The sequence below is a fragment of the Myotis davidii genome, unplaced genomic scaffold, assembly GCF_000327345.1.
Source record: "Myotis davidii unplaced genomic scaffold, ASM32734v1 scaffold524, whole genome shotgun sequence".
Lineage (NCBI taxonomy): Eukaryota > Metazoa > Chordata > Mammalia > Chiroptera > Vespertilionidae > Myotis > Myotis davidii.
In genome coordinates this window covers 2,936,220-2,941,321 of record NW_006299263.1, presented here as the reverse complement: position 1 = coordinate 2,941,321, position 5,102 = coordinate 2,936,220, and positions in this window count along the sequence as shown.

The following is a 5,102-nucleotide window of genomic DNA, read 5'->3' as shown; positions in this document are numbered from 1 at the left end:
TGTCCTGTAACCCCATTGTACTCTTATAGACTCCAGCCCCATACCCTCCTGTAAGGAATGGACTACCAGGGATTCCTCAGCCCTGTCCTTGTGTGGACAGCTAGATTTTAGGCTGCAGGACCTCCCAGGAGCCTGGGACAGCTCCAGGACCTTGACAGCTGCCCTGGGACTGCTCGACTTTCATGGCTAAACAGGACTTAGTTGCCCCGTTAAGTGCTAGGCCATGCTAGATGGAGCTGACGTAGTCAGTGTGATCAACACAGACTTGCAGCACAGGTCTAAACCAGGGCCCGAGAGCAGGAGTCTTAACCTGGGGATACGGAGAAGTTTTCAGAGTCCCAGAGGTGTGCAACACCTCAGGCTATGTGCGCCTTTCTGGGAAAGTGGGCACGTAACCCGCAGTCCTGCTCAAATCTCAACACAGCTGGGCAGTGAGGGAAGACACCAAGGTCGTTGGGTGGGTGTAGGAAAACACACCAGAACTAAAACATGCTGTCCCCTTCTGTGTGGCAGCCACAGAAGACCTGAAAATGTTTCCCATCACTTCTGCTTCCTTCACTGGGATTAGCTTTCAGAGCCTAAGAGCGTATTCTTCAATAGCTCTTCACTGGTGGTAAATGTCTATACTATGAAGGGGCATTTAGAATTAATATCAGTGACAAAAAAAAGTTGGTCAGGTGATGTAATTCTGTTTGGGAGTCTAAACTAAATGTGGTTAAGAAGCCATAAACCTGGTTCTCCTAGGCCGATAGGAGGAGGTTCTGGACAGCATCTAGCAGTGGTTCTCAACCTTCCTAATGCCACGACCCTTTAATACAGTTCCTCATGTTGTGGTGGCCCCCAACCATAAAATCATTTTTGTTGCTACTTCATAACCGTAATTTTGCTAGTTATGAATCGTAATGTAAATATCTGATATGCAGGATGTATTTTCATTGTTTGCGACCCACAGGTTGAGAACCGCTGGCTACAGGGAGCCCCAGCATGTCTGCAATTTTGGAACGTGGTTTCCTAGTGGCTACTTTGAGACAGTGCTCATGTGAATGTGTAGCTTCCAAACCATTTTTAAGCCTCATTACTCGAGTCACAATAAAGGTACTATTTCCACTTGGAGAACATCCATCTGGAGTCTCCAGGAGGAGCATTTGGGGGCCCCAAGGTTTCATTTTTACCGTAAGACCCAGTGAGACCGGAGCCACTTTCCTCCAACTCGTGATTTCAGAGCTGCTGGCCCAAAGTCGGGGATGCTAGCCCCAATTCAGTGTGACTCTAATGCGGTGGAGTGCTCCATCTACATGGTTCACATCTCACTGCAGTTCATTTCGTATGAGCACATCCATTTTCAAGAAGGGGCAGCACAGTGACTACGGTCATTGTAAGAGGAGTTTACGAGTGTGTATTAGTATCGACTAACTAGAATCAACGTCTTGAAATCAGATTCACTGATGAGGAATTGGTAACGGCCCAGTGATTACTAAAAACCTCTTATAAACCCAGTCGGGGACAGGGGGCGGTCACATGTTTATTTCTCAGGTGAAGCAGGGCCACCACACTAGAGGGCAGAAGGCAGTCACGAGAACTGAGGTGTGTGTGTGTGTGTGTTTCCTTCCCTAGAGAGGAAAACCTCCCCGCACAGGGGAACCTCCTGGGCCCATGAGCACCGGCTGCCTCGCAGGCTTTTTCTGATTCCCCTGTTCTTGGTAACCCAGAGCACAGCTGTGTGGTCACCTCTCCACAAAACTAAACCCACAGTCTCCCAGGCTCCAGCCAGAAGAGTGAGCTAGCAATGCACAAACCCCAGAAAATCTGGACTTTGAAAAGCTAGGGCTATTTTAATGTCACCTTCACTTGGAGTATTTCGCTCTCCTTGTTAGTGAACAGTCTTTTTGCAAATGCCACTGCCGCAGCCACTGGAGGGGAGATAAGAGTCACCCTAGGCCCAGAGTGGTACAGAACAGCAGCACTCCCAGGAGGCTACGGGTCAGAAACCAAAGCAAGTGCCCAGGGGCAGGGAGACCTGGAGGTCCTACTTCCCACGCTAAGCCTTAGCTTGAAGGGGCTGGTCCTTGGTCACGGGATGATGGCATTTTTGTGTTCTAGCTTCAAGCAGGGCAAGGATGCAATCTGAAGAGTAGAGTTCAGTGTCATAAAATGACTTAAATAAACAAAAACCCCACCACCTCCACCCCCAAAGCAGCTTTCCAAATGGCTGCTTCTCATGCACTCAGCATCCTAGTCAGTGTGTCACGTTCCAGGGACTCAGGCTGGGGGTGGAGTCATCCAACCCCCCTCCCCCACTTCCCTGCTCAGCTCCATTTAGTGAATGTTCAGTCAATATAAACTTAACTTGCACGGCTGTCAACCCCAAGCCAAACATAACCACAGCTAAATCTGCTACTACTCACCCCCTAAAGGCATTCAAAAGTCAAATATGCAGGAGTAACGCTCTCCAGCTGTCACAATGACTTGACCTGTGCTTCAGGTTTTCTCATGGCCGGAGGTGAGACTAAGGGGATATGAGGGATTTATCTGGACACATGCTCCCTGGCTGCTTTGCACACCATATTAGGCCCCTCATTTATTCTAATGATGCTAGGATTGCTAGCCTCCCCCGCCTCCCTGAATTCCCCCCACACTCCTTGTACCGCCCCTCCCCCCACAGCTACTCCCCAACCATCTGGGAACTGCATCCTTTAGAATATCAAAATCCACCTCCTCTGAGGATACATTTCATCTGGGAAAGGAACCAAATCTGGTGAGCACGCAGGCCGAGACAAGCTGGGGAGCCCCTCTGGAGGAGAGCAGTCCTGACTATATAAGGTCTTCTCGGACTGTGTATGACTTGGTTCTGGAAGCCATTCCTCAAGGGAAGTGGCAGCACGTTTTCAGCAAGGACTTCATCATCAGGGAACATGCGCCTCGCAAGGCCAACATAAATCCTGGGGTTGGGGCGGGGGGTGTTTTTGGTTTTGAAGCTCTTTTTTCCTCGTAGTTGCTAGGGTTCTCCCTCTGGATGGCCCCTACGTTCCACAGGTCTGGCTGTTCCTGAGACTATTTAAAAGCTTTCCTGATTTGACAGAGCATGGCGGTTAGAGTGGGTTTTTTCCTGAGCTGCTCAAAAATAACAAGGGTGCTGTGTAAAGTCAATGGCCGCCAGTTGCCCAGTGGGTTTGGCATAAGCCAACTGCGAGGCAGGAAGCCACCGGACATAGCGTCCTCACTTTTAAGATGAAGCAAGTAAGCAATTCTGGAGCCTAAGAAGGTGAAGACAAATGGATAAAGGAGACATTTCTCTCCTCTCCCATTGGTGTGGAGCATTGCTTGCCCCTCAAAGGGCTTGTCTGAATGGCACCCTAAAAAAGAAGAGGAAGATGGAAGGGCACCTCAGGGTGACCCTCGGCACACACCTCAACTCTGGTGGCTGGAGCCATCACTGCCCCTAAGCTTTGCCTCATGTTCCGGCCCTGGGATCCCTGAGGAGAGCTCTAAAAACAGCCACTGGGCATCAGCTGATGGACCACAGGAACCTTAGTTAACTGACAGTTGACCCAACCCTCTCTCAGGAAACCAAAGCCTAGAGATGATCTGTCAAGGTCGCAGGCTAGTCTGTGGCAGGGCCAGGAGGAGTGTTCCTTGCAGCCGTCCCACCACCAACAGAGGACCTGGCCAACTGCAGACGGTGAAGGAGGGAAATGATCTTAGGCGCCACCTGTGAGCGGATCGGCGAAGGGGCCGCTGTGACTCCTTGCAAATGCCACTGCCGCAGCCACTGGAGGGGAGATAAGAGTCACCCTAGGCCCAGAGTGGTACAGAACAGCAGCACTCCCAGGAGGCTACGGGTCAGAAACCAAAGCAAGTGCCCAGGGGCAGGGAGACCTGGAGGTCCTACTTCCCACGCTAAGCCTTGAAGCTTGAAGGCTGGTCCTTGGTCACGGGATGATGGCATTTTTGTGTTCTAGCTTCAAGCAGGGCAAGGATGCAATCTGAAGAGTAGAGTTCAGTGTCATAAAATGACTTAAATAAACAAAAACCCCACCACCTCCACCCCCAAAGCAGCTTTCCAAATGGCTGCTTCTCATGCACTCAGCATCCTAGTCAGTGTGTCACGTTCCAGGGACTCAGGCTGGGGGTGGAGTCATCCAACCCCCCTCCCCCACTTCCCTGCTCAGCTCCATTTAGTGAATGTTCAGTCAATATAAACTTAACTTGCACGGCTGTCAACCCCAAGCCAAACATAACCACAGCTAAATCTGCTACTACTCACCCCCTAAAGGCATTCAAAAGTCAAATATGCAGGAGTAACGCTCTCCAGCTGTCACAATGACTTGACCTGTGCTTCAGGTTTTCTCATGGCCGGAGGTGAGACTAAGGGGATATGAGGGATTTATCTGGACACATGCTCCCTGGCTGCTTTGCACACCATATTAGGCCCCTCATTTATTCTAATGATGCTAGGATTGCTAGCCTCCCCCGCCTCCCTGAATTCCCCCCACACTCCTTGTACCGCCCCTCCCCCCACAGCTACTCCCCAACCATCTGGGAACTGCATCCTTTAGAATATCAAAATCCACCTCCTCTGAGGATACATTTCATCTGGGAAAGGAACCAAATCTGGTGAGCACGCAGGCCGAGACAAGCTGGGGAGCCCCTCTGGAGGAGAGCAGTCCTGACTATATAAGGTCTTCTCGGACTGTGTATGACTTGGTTCTGGAAGCCATTCCTCAAGGGAAGTGGCAGCACGTTTTCAGCAAGGACTTCATCATCAGGGAACATGCGCCTCGCAAGGCCAACATAAATCCTGGGGTTGGGGCGGGGGGTGTTTTTGGTTTTGAAGCTCTTTTTTCCTCGTAGTTGCTAGGGTTCTCCCTCTGGATGGCCCCTACGTTCCACAGGTCTGGCTGTTCCTGAGACTATTTAAAAGCTTTCCTGATTTGACAGAGCATGGCGGTTAGAGTGGGTTTTTTCCTGAGCTGCTCAAAAATAACAAGGGTGCTGTGTAAAGTCAATGGCCGCCAGTTGCCCAGTGGGTTTGGCATAAGCCAACTGCGAGGCAGGAAGCCACCGGACACAGTACTGAGTGGGGGTGGATTTTTTGGTCTGGG